Here is a 14,320-nt window from a genome sequence, read left to right as displayed (position 1 = left end):
AGATTAATAGAAAAGTACTATATTTGTAAAGTATCTCTCTTAACTTTGTTAAGTATCAATGCTGCAAGTGGACCCATAACTCTAGACCTTTTTTTTCTCTCCAGAAACATTACTCTTATTTGATTTCTACAATCCGAGTATTCTTTCCCCAATTATCTGACAAACCATTAAGGCTACCCATTTTCATCAAAGTGTGCCCCTCACAGCTGAGGAACAATGTATAAAGATATAATCTTTAACTGGTACTGTTTTCTTATATTCTGGTTAGAAAGTTATTCTGTCTAGATCTGGTGGTGCATAGATTAGTGCGTAAGTTCATAGCATTTTTGTTTTGCATGTTGGTATTCTGGTTGCTATGTGTTATTAATTATCATTTTTTGTTTGTAGTTCACGGTCGCTGTTTGAGTTTACATATTGTCATTTGGAGATAGTGAGTGGAGCTGTGGACACTAGAAAAATGGAGTGGCAAGTGGAGAAATTGGAAAATTTCCAACATATTCTTCTGTTTGAGTTCAGTAGGGGGGTGACAGCAGCGAAGGCAGCCAGAAAAATTTGCACCGTTGGACAGAGCGCAGCAAGAAAATGGGTTTTTCATTTTAAGAAGAAATTATTTTGACATTAGTGACTCTCCACCTTCAGGAAGACCTTCAGGGTTTGATTAAGATCATTTAAACGCTTTAATCCACAATGATCAAAATCAGTGTACTTGAGAACTGGTGAATATAATTAACTGTGACATGCAATGGATAAGGTTCAAAAATCGGTGTATGGGTACAGCATGCTCTAAGACAAAACCACAAAAATCTCAGGAGGTGGCCGTATGTGCATCTCTGCTTGCTTGTCATCAATTGGCTCAAGAACAACACTTACCATTCCTATCCCGTAACATTACTGGTGATTAGAGATGGTTTCTTTATGCTAATCTAAGACAAAGAAAGGAATGGGAGAAGCTCAAACAAAGCTGCAACTCCCCGTGCATAGAACTGCACGCATCCACAAAAGCTCTGCATCTAGTGGGACAGCAGTGGTGTGGTATACTACGAACTGCTTCTCTAAAGTGTAACCATCACTGCTGACATTTGTTGTCAACAGCTGAGATGTCTTGCAGATGCAATCAAAGAGCAACAACCAGGAAGGCTGCATGAAGTGATGCTACTCCATGGTAATGCAAGCCCACTTTCTGCTAGACTGACACAAAACACTATACAAGAGCTGGGTTGTGAAAGCACATCCAAAATTAACTTCTCCTGCAGAATTCAAAAGTATGAGGCATGCTTAATGTTAGATAAACAACAACAGAAATTCCTGGACAGAAAAATATGTATTACAATGGAAACGCAACCACTTACCTTTATAGGACTGGTTCACTGCTCACAGAAATATGTAATAGAAAACAGTTAACACTAGCTTCAAAGCTCTTGCTCTTTTTGTAGCAAGAGTACACATATTCACAAATACAGACACCAAGATATACACACTCGTGATAGCAACGAGACTCGTCATTACTGCAAGCGTGTAAGTTTGGATGTCTGTGTGGTTGCATGTGTAAATGTGTGTCATATTACTAGAAAAACAGCAAGAGCTCAAAAGCTAGTGTTAACTATTTTCTATTATGCTCTTCTGTGTGCAACACACCAATCTTCTATAGGTAAATGGTTGCCTCTGTCTTATTTTACATAGTAATGTATAATATGTGACAAAATGACATACTTGTGGTATAGATCATGTTGCAGTGTAGCACTATACTTGGGTATGGGATTTGAATGTGTTAGAGCTCTAAGCCTGGCAGTGCTTTGAGCTATGTCTTCAGTTTGTTGCCTCTTTCCTGTGCATTGAGTAGTGCTATGAAGGTAAGTTCTTTCCTCCACAGTGGTGTCAATGTGGGATAGTACATCCGCCAGGTCCATTCTGCTCACCATCAACATGTTGAATGTATGTAGTGAACTGCACAGAGAAATCTAGATGGTGCAGCTAGTATGGGCATGCTTTTCCTGATTTCTGATGGAAGGTGAACACAACTGGCTTATGGTCTTTAATGGTGAAGTGCCTACCTTCACGCATATGCCTAAGCTTTCTGATTGAAGGGTAGGAACAAATACTAACAAAGAGATAGAGGGGCTCGCCAGTACTTACCTCAGCTCAGTACAGCCGATAGATACACAAAAAACAGAACCAAAAATTTATGTTCCTAGCTTTCGGAACAAATGTTCCTTCATCAGGGAGGAGAGAGGGGAAAGAAAGGGAAGAAGGGAAAGTGGATTCAGTTACTCACAACCCAAGTTATGAAGCAACAGGGAAAGGAAAACAGGGAGGGTAGCAAGGATGGAGGCATGGTTGTCAGAGGGAAGCCAAAGATATTCTACTGGAAGTACTGTGCCAGCTTCAAACCAAAGAGGATGCATACAGAAGTAAAGAGGTATATAGTATAAAGATAAACACAACTATGTAGGATGAAAAGATGTGTGAAAGGCTAATGAGGAAAGGGAAAGAGGAGAAGACTGAAGAGTAAATGGGAGTGAGGTTGTTTAACGTAGGTTCAGTTCAGGGGGATGGCGGGATGAAAGGATGTGTTGGAGTGCAAGTTCCCATCTCTGCAGTTCAGAGGGACTGGTGTTGGGTGGGAGAAGCCAAATGGCACATACAGTGTAGCAGGTTCCTAGGCCCCTAGAATTATGCTGGAGGGCATGCTCCGCTACTGGATATTGGACATTTCCTAGGCGGACAGTTCGTCTGTGTCCGTTCATGCGCTCAGCCAGTTTAGTTGTTGTCATACCAATGTAAAAGGCTGTGCAGTGCAGGCATGTCAGCTGATAAATGACATGTGTAGTTTCACACGTGGCCCTGCCTTGAATTGTGTATGTTTTACCAGTAGCGGGGCTGGAGTAGGTGGTGGTTGTGGGGGGGATGCATGGGGCAGGTTTGGCAGCGGGGTCAGTTACAGGGGTAGGAACCACTGGGTAGAGAAGGTAGTCTGGGAATATTGTAGGGTTTAACAAGGATGTTACGGAGGTTAGGGGGGCGACGAAAGGCAACTCTGGGTGGTGTGGGGAAAATTTTGTCAAGGGATGATCTCATTTCAGGGGTTGACTTGAGAAAGTCATATCCCTGGCGGAGTAGTTTGTTGATGTATTCGAGGCCAGGATAATATTGGGTGAGAAGGGGGATGCTTCTGTGTGGTCTGGGGGTAGGAACATTGTTGTTGGATGGGAGGAATGTATTGCTCGGAGGATCTGTTTGTGGACAAGGTCTGCAGGATAGTTGCGGGAGAGGAAAGCACTGGTCAGGTTATTGGTGTAATTGTTGAGGGATTCGTCACTGGAGCAGATACGTTTGCCACGAATACCTAGGCTGTAGGGAAGGGAGCATTTGATGTGGAATGGATGGCAGCTATCAAAGTGAAGGTACTGTTGTTTTTTTGTGGGTTTGATATGGACAGAGGTGTGGATGTGAGCTTCAACAAGATGTAGGTCAACATCCAGGAAGGTGGCTTGGGTTTTGGAGAAGGACCAGGTGAAATTCAGATTCGAAAAGGAGTTGAGGTTATGGAGGAAATTAAGGAGTGTTTCTTCACCATGAGTCCAGACCACAAAGATGTCATCTATAAACTTATACCAGGCCAGGGGAAGGAGCTGTTGGGTCTTCAGGTAAGCCTCCTCCATGCAGCCCATGAAGAGGTTGCATAGGACGGAGCCATCCTGGTTCCCATGGCCGTTCCCCTGATTTGTTTGTAGGTCTGGCCTTCAAAAGAGAAGTAATTATGGGTGAGGATGAAGTTGGTAAGTGTGATAAGGAACGAGGTTTTTGGAAGATCGTCGGGTGGGCGTTGGGAGAGGTAGTGCTCAAGGGCAGAGAGACCATGGGTATGTGGGATGTTTGTGTAAAGGGATGTAGCATCTATGGTGACAAGAAAGGTTTCAGGTGGGAGAGGAGTGGGAATGGATTTGAGGCATTCTAGGAAGTGGTTTGTGTCTTTGATGTAGGATGGGAGTCTGCAGGTGATAGGTTGGAGGTGTTGGTCTACCAGAGCTGAGATACGTTCCGTTGGGGCTTTGAAGCCTGCTACAATGGGACAGCCATGATGGTTCTCTTTGTGGATCTTGCGCAATAGGTAGAAGGTAGGGGTACGTGGCTCAGGTGGATTGAGTAAGTCTATGGAAGCCATTGTGTGGCCTTGTGAGGGACCTTGGATTATTAGGATTTTCTGCAGCTCAGTCTGGATGGAGAGAATGGGATCCTGGGTAACAGCTTTGTAGGTTGAGGTGTCGGAGAGTTGACGCAGTCCTTCTGCCACATACTCCACACGGTCAAGTACCACAATTGTGGAGCCTTTATCCGCTGGAAGGATGACAATAGAGCGGTCTGTTTTCAGCTCCTTAATGGCGCGGGATTCAGCTGGGGTGATGTTGGGGGTTGTCGGGATGTTCTTCAAGAAGGACTGGGAGGCAACACTGGATGTGAGGAATTCCTGAAATGTCTGCAAGGGATGGTTTTGGGGGAGGGGAGGAGGATCCCTTTGAGAAGGTGGTCGGAACTGTTCTAGACAGGGTTCAACACTGAGTCTAGTATTTGGGGGCTGTGTTTGGGTAGTGAAGTGATATTTCCAGTTGAGGTTCCGGGTGAATGAGAGGAGATCTTTAACCAGGGCAGTGTGGTTGAATTTAGGCATGGGGCTAAAGGTTAAGCCTTTTGATAGAACAGATGTCTCTGGAGGAGAGAGGGATCTGGATGAGAGGTTTAGAACTGAATTGGGACTGGTGATATCTGGTATTTAACTGTGGTTATAGTTGAGATTTGGTCTGTGTGGGGTATGTGCTGGGATGGGGAGATTGAGTAGGGTGGCTAGGCTAGGTTTGTTGGCTATGAGGGGGGTTTGTTGAAGGTTCTGTTGTGGTTGGTGTTTGTTAGGGATAGGGAGAGGGACCCCACTTCTTAGGTGTTGCACTAGCACTGTGGATAGTTTTTTCAGGTGGTGTGTGGCATGAAACTCAAGTTTGCAGCTGGCTTCTAGGATGATGTTCCTGAGTGTGTTCTCCAAGCAAGCGTTTGAGAGGTGGAGGACTTTGAAGAGAGGTGGGAGCTGTTGGGAGTGGTGGTTACATGAAGTAGTGTAGAGTCAAATACCAGATATCACCAGTCCCAATTCAGTTCTAAACCTCTCATCCAGATCCCTCTCTCCTCCAGAGACATCTGTTCTATCAAAAGGCTTAACCTTTAGCCCCACGCCTAAATTCAACCACACTGCCCTGGTTAAAGATCTCCTCTCATTCACCCGGAACCTCAACTGGAAATATAACTTCACTACCCAAACACAGCCCCCAAATACTAGACCCAGTGTTGAATCCTGTCTAGAACAGTTCCGACCGCCTTCTCAAAAGGATCCTCCTCCCCTCCCCCAAAACCATCCCTTGCAGACATTTCAGGAATTCCTCACATCCAGTGTTGCCTCCCAGTCCTTCTTGAAGAACATCCCGACAACCCCCAACATCACCCCAGCTGAATCCCGCGCCATTAAGGAGCTGAAAACAGACCGCTCTATTGTCATCCTTCCAGCGGATAAAGGCTCCACAACTGTGGTACTTGACCGTGTGGAGTATGTGGCAGAAGGACTGCATCAACTCTCCAACACCTCAACCTACAAAGCTGTTACCCAGGATCCCATTCCCTCCATCCAGACTGAGCTGCAGAAAATCCTAATAATCCAAGGTCCCTCACAAGGCCGCACAAAGGCTTCCATAGACTTACTCACTCCACCTGAGCCACGTACCCCTACCTTCTACCTATTACCCAAAATCCACAAAGAGAACCATCCTGGCTGTCCCATTGTAGCAGGCTTCAAAGCCCCAACGGAACGTATCTCAGCTCTGGTAGACCAACACCTCCAACCTACCACCCGCAGACTCCCATCCTACATCAAAGACACAAACCACTTCCTAGAACACCTCAAATCCATTCCCACTCCTCTCCCACCTGAAACCTTTCTTGTCACCATAGATGCTACATCCCTTTACACAAACATCCCACATATCCATGGTCTCTCTGCCCTTGAGCACTACCTCTCCCAATGCCCACCCGACGATCTTCCAAAAACCTTGTTCCTTATCACACTTACCAACTTCATCCTCACCCATAATTACTTCTCTTTTGAAGGCCAGACCTACAAACAAATCAGGGGAACAGCCATGGGAACCAGGATGGCTCTGTCCTATGCCAACCTCTTCATGGGCTGCATGGAGGAGGCTTACCTGGAGACCCAACAGCTCCTTCCCCTGGCCTGGTATAGGTTTATAGATGACATCTTTGTGGTCTGGACTCATGGTGAAGAAACACTCCTTAATTTCCTCCATAACCTCAACTCCTTTTCGAATCTGAATTTCACCTGGTCCTTTTCTCCAAAACCCAAGCCACCTTCCTGGATGTTGACCTACATCTTGTTGAAGCTCACATCCACACCTCTGTCCATATCAAACCCACAAAAAAACAACAGTACCTTCACTTTGATAGCTGCCATCCATTCCACATCAAACGCTCCCTTCCCTACAGCCTAGGTATTCGTGGCAAACATATCTGCTCCAGTGACGAATCCCTCAACAATTACACCAATAACCTGACCAGTGCTTTCCTCTCCTGCAACTATCCTGCAGACCTTGTCCACAAACAGATCTCCCGAGCAATGCATTCCTCCCGTCCAACAACAATGTTCCTACCCCCAGACCACACAGAAGCATCCCCCTTCTCACCCAATTTTATCCTGGCCTCGAACACATCAACAAACTACTCCGCCAGGGATATGACTTTCTCAAGTCAACCCCTGAAATGAGATCATCCCTTGACAAAATTTTCCCCACACCACCCAGAGTTGCCTTTCGTCGCCCCCCCTAACCTCCGTAACATCCTTGTTAAACCCTACAATATTCCCAGACTACCTTCTCTACCCGGTGGTTCCTACCCCTGTAACTGACCCCGCTGCAAAACCTGCCCCATGCATCCCCCCCACAACCACCTACTCCAGCCCCGCTACTGGTAAAACATACACAATTCAAGGCAGGGCCACGTGTGAAACTACACATGTCATTTATCAGCTGACATGCCTGCACTGCACAGCCTTTTACATTGGTATAACAACTAAACTGGCTGAGCGCATGAACAGACACAAACGAACTGTCCGCCTAGGAGATGTCCAATAACCAGTAGCGGAGCATGCCCTCCAGCATAATTCTAGGGACCTAGGAACCTGCTACACTGTATGTGCCATTTGGCTTCTCCCACCCAACACCAATCCCTCTGAACTGCAGAGATGGGAACTTGCACTCCAACACATCCTTTCATCCCGCCATCCCCCTGGACTGAACCTACGTTAAACAACCTCACTCCCATTTACTCTTCAGTCTTCTCCTCTTTCCCTTTCCTCTTTAGCCTTTCACGCATCTTTTCATCCTACATAGTTGTGTTTATCTTTATACTATATACCTCTTTACTTCTGTATGCATCCTCTTTGGTTTGAAGCTGGCACAGTACTTCCAGTAGAATATCTTTGGCTTCCCTCTTACAACCATGCCTCCATCCTTGCTACCCTCCCTGTTTTCCTTTCCCTGTTGCTTCATAACCTGGGTGGTGAGTAACTAAATCCACTTTCCCTTCTTCCCTTTCTTTCCCCTCTCTCCTCCCTGATGAAGGAACATTTGTTCCGAAAGCTAGGAACGTAAATTTTTGGTTCTGTTTTTTGTGTATCTATCAGCTGTACTGACTGAGGTAAGTACTGGCCAGCCCCTCTATCTCTTTCTTAGTATTTGTTTCACATCTTTATATGAGATTTTCCATTAATCATTTTGATTGAAGGGTAGTTCACATAGGGCTTGTGGCTGTAAGCTAACCAATTTTTTTGTGTTCATGATAATTTTTTTACTAAATGTTAATGTTGTGCACATTGCAATATGACTCCAGTGGCAGTTCATCATGCATCCATCATAAAAGACAGGCGTATCAGGAAGAGGGTGAGCTGATACAACAGCCTCTACAAACCCAGCCTTTACTCTGGAGCAGGATGGTTTCTTTAAATCAGTCAACTGCAGTGTCTCCAGGTTTATTTGAACATATTAGGAATTTGTTGAAATTTATTGCCAACAATGCTTGATTGTGCATAAAATGTTCATACAGAATTGTCAATGCCAAGAAATGGTACCATGAAAAAAGATGAAGAGAACCTGTGATCTTTGAATGGAAAATCATGAGAAAGATCTTTGGACCAATCTACGAAGAGAACACAATGAGATGTAGGAAGAACCAGGTACTGTACGACATAATAAAGCAACTGGACCTCATGCAGAAAAAGAAAATGGAGAGAATAAGCCTGACATGGCACATTGACAGGAGACCAGGAATGTGGCATGCTAAAGCTGTGCTTATGGGAAAACTTGATAGAACTCATCCAATAGGAAGACTGAAGAAGCAGTGGGAGGATGAACTGCATATGTACTATCAGCAGTTGGGTGTCCATGAGAAATGAATCCAAAGTGCACAAGATCACCATCTATGGAGGAACAAAGTAAGGTCGGCACATCTTCAGGGCCTGTGATCACCGATACGTATGTATGTAGTATGCATGCAAGAAATGGAGTAATTCATCTACTGTTGCGGCAATCAGAACTGAGAAAAAGCTTCCACTCAGTCTTGAGATGGATGGATTTCATACAAGTTTTTACTTCCATTGCCCCAAAGACACATTTTGATGGGATAATTACTAAGACATGTTCTCACAGTTGAATGGACAGTTCCTATAGGTGGGCTAGATACCCTGGCACACTGGACATCATTAGAAACAAGCCATTAATGGAGAACTAACAGAACTCGGCCTCTAGTCATCTCATCTATGAAGCATGGAAAGCCAGTCCATGAAGCATTGGAAAGCCTGAGCAGCATTGTACAGTACAAATGCCATTTGAAGAAATTTGTACAGTCCAAATGGGAGTGCAAACAGTGGTTTTGAGTATATCATCTGCTGCAATACATATACAATAGAAAGAACAGATGAGGTTGATTAGGGAGAAAATTGACTTGCTTTGAATATGTACAGTAAAATTTCAATAGGTCGCACAGGTTAATGATCAAGTATCATAGTGGCGTTGAGCCCGTTGCTCTTCTTAGATGTAATATGGAGTGGCGAGGCCCAGCTACCTAAAGGGGGACTGATTCCAGATATTAACATAACAGAGAGCCCTTTGGGGACAGACAATGAGGTAGGGCATGAACTGGTGGTTCTGGCATGGCGACAGTGTGATGTTCTGTTGAGAGTTTTACCAGTGTTTGAGTAGACAATGGACAACTGACTTCAGGAAGTTGACAAAGCAAGTCATCATATGATTAATCAATAGTGATCACTTTGTTTTCAGCATTGTTGGCAGAGTGCAGGAGTCCGTGAGTAAACAACTGTGTTACAGAGTTAAGAAGGAGTCTGTGGTGAAGATATGGGAAGAGGCTGCAAGCTGTGAAGAAATCTGCTTCAGCAGGTTGGTTAATGCTGTCAAGATGCAGCTCCAAATTTTCTGTGATACCAGCAGATAATCTCCTTTGTGGGCAAATGTTTGTTTCTACTGAAAGAGTGTCATCGTTGTGACATGCACGTGGAGTGCTGCATTTGTGGGACTTTGACTTGTTTAGATAGATCATCTACTTTCATTTGCAGAGCTCTATATTTAGGCTTTCTAGCATTCAGTTCTAAATGCTGACTGTATTCTCTCCAAATAAACCAGGTATGTTAACTTTAGCCAGAACTTCCATACTATTAAAAATAGAACACTTTATCACAAATACTTAATGCATGATTTAAGTTTCTGCAATGCCCTGTATTTCAGAATCATAATGGTAACTTATTACTTCGCAATGTAAAAAGCAATTTTCTGCAAGCACATGGTAAGTGAAACCCAACACTACAAATAAAGATTGTTAATTTTTTAGCCAACATCATACTGTTTCTAGATAATGTTTTATTTATCTACGATAATAATGTAGGCCAAAGCAGTGAATTAAAATTTGTACCATCACTCAAATTCGAACCCAGGTCCCTTGCTTACTATGCAGCAGCAATGGACTGAGACATGAGTTGTAATTTGCATCACAGTGGGAGATGTAATCTGTGCAGCAGTGTTAGCCGCAGTAGTGTGCTTACATCTGCCTAGTAAGCAGGAGATCCAGGTTCAAATCTCAGTGTTTCTACAAATTTTAATCCATTGCTTTGGTCTACATTACTATCATAGATGAAAATGAGTATCAATATGTCTCAGGAACATCAACTATATATGATTAATAGTTTTATTTATCAAAATACAACCAATTTTGTCTGTTCACAACAAATGTAGGGAAAAATGCCTTGTGCACTGAAGGCTCAGTTGGCACACCCAGATTTGACTTGCACTATAACCTTTTCATTTCTTACAATCTAGCTGAAGAGTTGCCTCTCATCTTCAAGACTTCTAACCTATATATTTAGCTCTTTTGTTAGCCCCATGCATTGTATATTCCTCATTATTACGATGTCAAAGAAGGCATGTTGTTTATTTTCCACTCTATTCTGTAACCTGTATCCTAGAGTGGATGTTTAGTTGTCTGAATAACATACTGTAGGTCAACAGGCTGCTGAATCATGTCCTCTTTCAAGAAAAAAATTAACTATATTTAACTAAATTCCCACGATAACACTTTTTTGTTGTTAGTAGGTTTAATATGAAATAGGTAATTACCAGAAAGTGGCATAACAAGACTGCCAATATTCTGAAGGAGTACATTAGTGATGACTTGCATCAAGTCTCTTATAAATAATAGAACTATGTTACAACTCATTACACTCTCAAAAAGATAACTAAAGGTGCTTCAAAGCAGTTTATAAAAGCTTAATACCTGTCTCATTTATGTAGTGTATGACCTTACTGGCATACCCTGCTTCTATATATTAGGTAATTCATAAAGCTTTAGTGCCTTGGCCTGAGCTGGAAAAAAATATTCTGCATGGCTTTAGGAGGGGGGAGAGACACGGAGTGAGCACTGCTGTGAAACTTCCTGACAGGTTAAAGTGGTGTGCCAATCTGAGACTCAGAGCACTGCCTGGGAAATGCAAAGATAGAAAATCAAGTGTGGTACACCAGTATGAATCATGGATCTGTCTTTACAGTTTTATTCATCAGTATGTCTTGTAATACTTCATTTCTAAAGCAGCTGTGAAAGAGAAGCTGCCACCCTCTCTTTTGAAAGTTAAAGCACAAATATCAAAATTAATCAGCCAATGAAATATATTAATTGTGAACTGCCAGAGCAGCTAGTCAACTCACGAAAGACTTTGGCTTTTAAAAAGGGCACCAACTTTGGCCATTAGGAAGTTGAATATTGTACAGTCCCATAAATATGGCACCAATTGCCTCAAACATGAAACCCCTCCGCTGCCTTTGGCACTATACAGCCACATTTTGCCACCTGTGGGAGATGCCTACCATTGGCCTGGGCTGGTTAGAGTTGGGAGTGGTTCTTTCAGGTCACCCCCAACTTGTATTGGTATCTGGAGCTTGGAGCGGGCTGGCTCAGCAGAAACCCTTGAAAGGAAAGTCTATAAATCTGCCAGCATGCCATTCTTCTCTCCCAGCTTTTTGCAGTCCTTAACTGAGCAATGTGGCTGTCCATGATCTCTCTCCACTGCTGCCAATGCATTGACATGAGACCTGCCTCCATGGAGTGAGCCATCCCACCATTAATCTCCCTTGCAATACATGTGCATGTGTTAGTGCATACATGCATTCTCATTTGCACTGTTTCATTTAATTTTGGAGTGTACCCTGTCCACTGCTAGGTGTTAACATAAATACTCAACATGGTTTTGGTTGTCCAACAATGTACTCTTTGCTAAAGTCCATAATAAACTTCTGCTACTTGGTTTTCAATGACAAATATATCTTATTTTGTGTAATGGTGGTAGGGATGAGTTACTTAATCCCTTACATGACATGATCACTATCAGCAAAATTACAGGACATGAACATCTGCAAGTAGGAAAAGAAATCTGCATTGCCCGTATGAGGCATAAATTATTCAGCCAGATCAGTTTCATGTAATTAATTTCACTTACACAACAAGATGTTCACCAGAAGCAGCATCTAATCAACACTTTCACCCCCAATAATACAGCAATGTTGGTGACCATGACAGTACCACCCCTCTCTCCAAATTTCACAAAAGCTCTTACGTATACCTTAATCGACTAACACTTCTGGAAGAAAGGTTTGGCTAAGCAAATTTCTGTATGATTCTTTTTGCCCCCTCCCTCCTTCCATGGGTGTTAGTTCAGAATGGTATGCAGAAGAGCTTTGAGAAGTTTTGAAGTTATGAGAGTTACTGAATGAAATGAAGTTGTGAAGATACATCACAGTCCTCTGCGGATAGCTTACTCTGTAACGGCATTCACTGCAGAAGTCGAGGGTCCTGGTTCAAGTTTCAGTTCAGCATACATTTTTAATATACCATTTGTAACAGGAAGTACTTTAGCTTACTTCAATTAACACTAGTTCCATTACTAAAAGAGGTGTAAAATTTGTCGGAGTGCCTATACTATCCAAATTTTAATGTGAAGAAGAATGCGTGATTACCAGTCACCCAAGCAGAAGTAAAAGAAACTGGGCTTGCATACACTTGAATTAAAAACTGATTGAATTTTTATTATGCAGAAAATGTTTTATTAGGTTATGTCATGAAGATAAAGGATGAGAGAAGAAATAGGGAGAGAAAGAACTGTACAAGTACTGGAGGGCATGGAGGGCAGGAAAATACTCCACCCACTGAATTGAGAGAAAGAGATGGGGCATAGGAAGGGGGGGGGAGGGGGGAGGGGGGGAGGGAGGGAGGGAGAGAGAGAGAGAAGGTGCAAGAAAGGCTACAATGCAATACCTCCAACATTAGTAATGAAGTGTAATTAATAACCAGGTAAAAAACATAGGTTACAAATGCAAACAAAAAGCGGACAAATGGCAGAAAAAGATGGAAAAGAGAGTATAAGACGAGAAAAGAAAGAAAAGAGGTAAATGTTTACTGACTGAAAGAAAGTAGCATGTAAATACAAAATGACAGGAAAAAATGCTATGGAAGAGAGTAGAAAAAACAAAAGTGCAAGAAAAATTAAGCAAGGTGATAAACTGGATACGAAACTTAACTTACATTTGAGAGAATTGGGAATAAAATTCTGTCAACATCCAGATTTAGGTTTTACAAGGTTCTTTAAATCATTTAGTCAAACAAAGAGATCATTTCTTTAAAAAGAAAGTGGCTGGTTTTCCTTCTCAGCGTTGTCAGATCCGAGACTGTCATCTGATTCAGATTAAATCAGGGACAGGACATTACTATCATTTCTTTTTTAGGAGTGAGGAAGTGGAAGTACCCTACATTGAAACCTAGAGGATTTTGGGAGCTGTGAGAGTGTTCGATAGTTACTGTAGCAACTACTTGCTAAGTTCAGAAGCATTCAAACTATTGATTTAAGTGGAGCGAGAAACACACACAAGGTGCTGATGGGAATTGTAGAATTAATAGAAATAAAATGACATCAACCAGTACTGAATTTGATCACTGAGCACAACCAACTTATGCTAGCAGACAACACTGTGTTTAGTGTATCTATGTCTATGAAAGCCAAAAGTGACATTGAATTAATGACCACTGAAATGATATATCCTTAAACTTGGAATTCCTTTTTCTATTTATGTGGTAGATGCATTAAACAGCTGTGAGGCATTAGGATTTGGTATTGGCAGGTTGCACAATACAGACTTTTCAATAGGGACATTCATGTGACTAAGAACTTTGTGGGGTGACAATGTTCAAGAGTGCCATAGGCCCTCACACACACTGCTTTTTAATGATTATATGACTGGTAATAAGTCACCCTGGAAGGTGAGGGAAGGGATTTTCAAGAAGTTTCAGTACATAACTGAAGGAAATTATACCTGTGGTCTAGCATCTCCTCATTACCAAATTATAGTACAGGATGGTCTAGTGCAATAATACTTCTTTCCTATTTTTAGTAGGGTGTCATTCAGATTGGATGTGCTATTAATGGCTCATGCAGTTATTTATTTGCACTTGTGTTCATTAAGACGCAAAAACATTTAAGACTGTATGTCTATTCAGTCAGTGTTTCAGCATCATAATGGATCAACCCCCTACATGACAAACAGATTGTATAGTAACTTATCAGTAATGAGTGACATTTGTAAAATTAAGGACAACGGTGTATATACCTCCATGCAAGCCCTAACTTCTCTTATCTCCATGGTCTTTATGGGAAATGAAC

General features: G+C 42.5%; 1 protein-coding gene across 3 annotated transcripts in view; it reads right to left on the bottom strand.

The window, feature by feature from the left end:
• LOC126473817 (histone-lysine N-trimethyltransferase SMYD5) overlaps positions 1–14,320 on the bottom strand; it is an 83,696-nt gene that overhangs the window by 31,828 nt on the left and 37,548 nt on the right. The window lies entirely within an intron of this gene.

The sequence above is a fragment of the Schistocerca serialis genome, chromosome 1, assembly GCF_023864345.2.
Source record: "Schistocerca serialis cubense isolate TAMUIC-IGC-003099 chromosome 1, iqSchSeri2.2, whole genome shotgun sequence".
NCBI classification, from domain to species: Eukaryota; Metazoa; Arthropoda; class Insecta; order Orthoptera; family Acrididae; genus Schistocerca; species Schistocerca serialis.
Note: the sequence above shows the minus strand (reverse complement) of the source record. Positions and strands in the feature narration are given on the sequence as shown.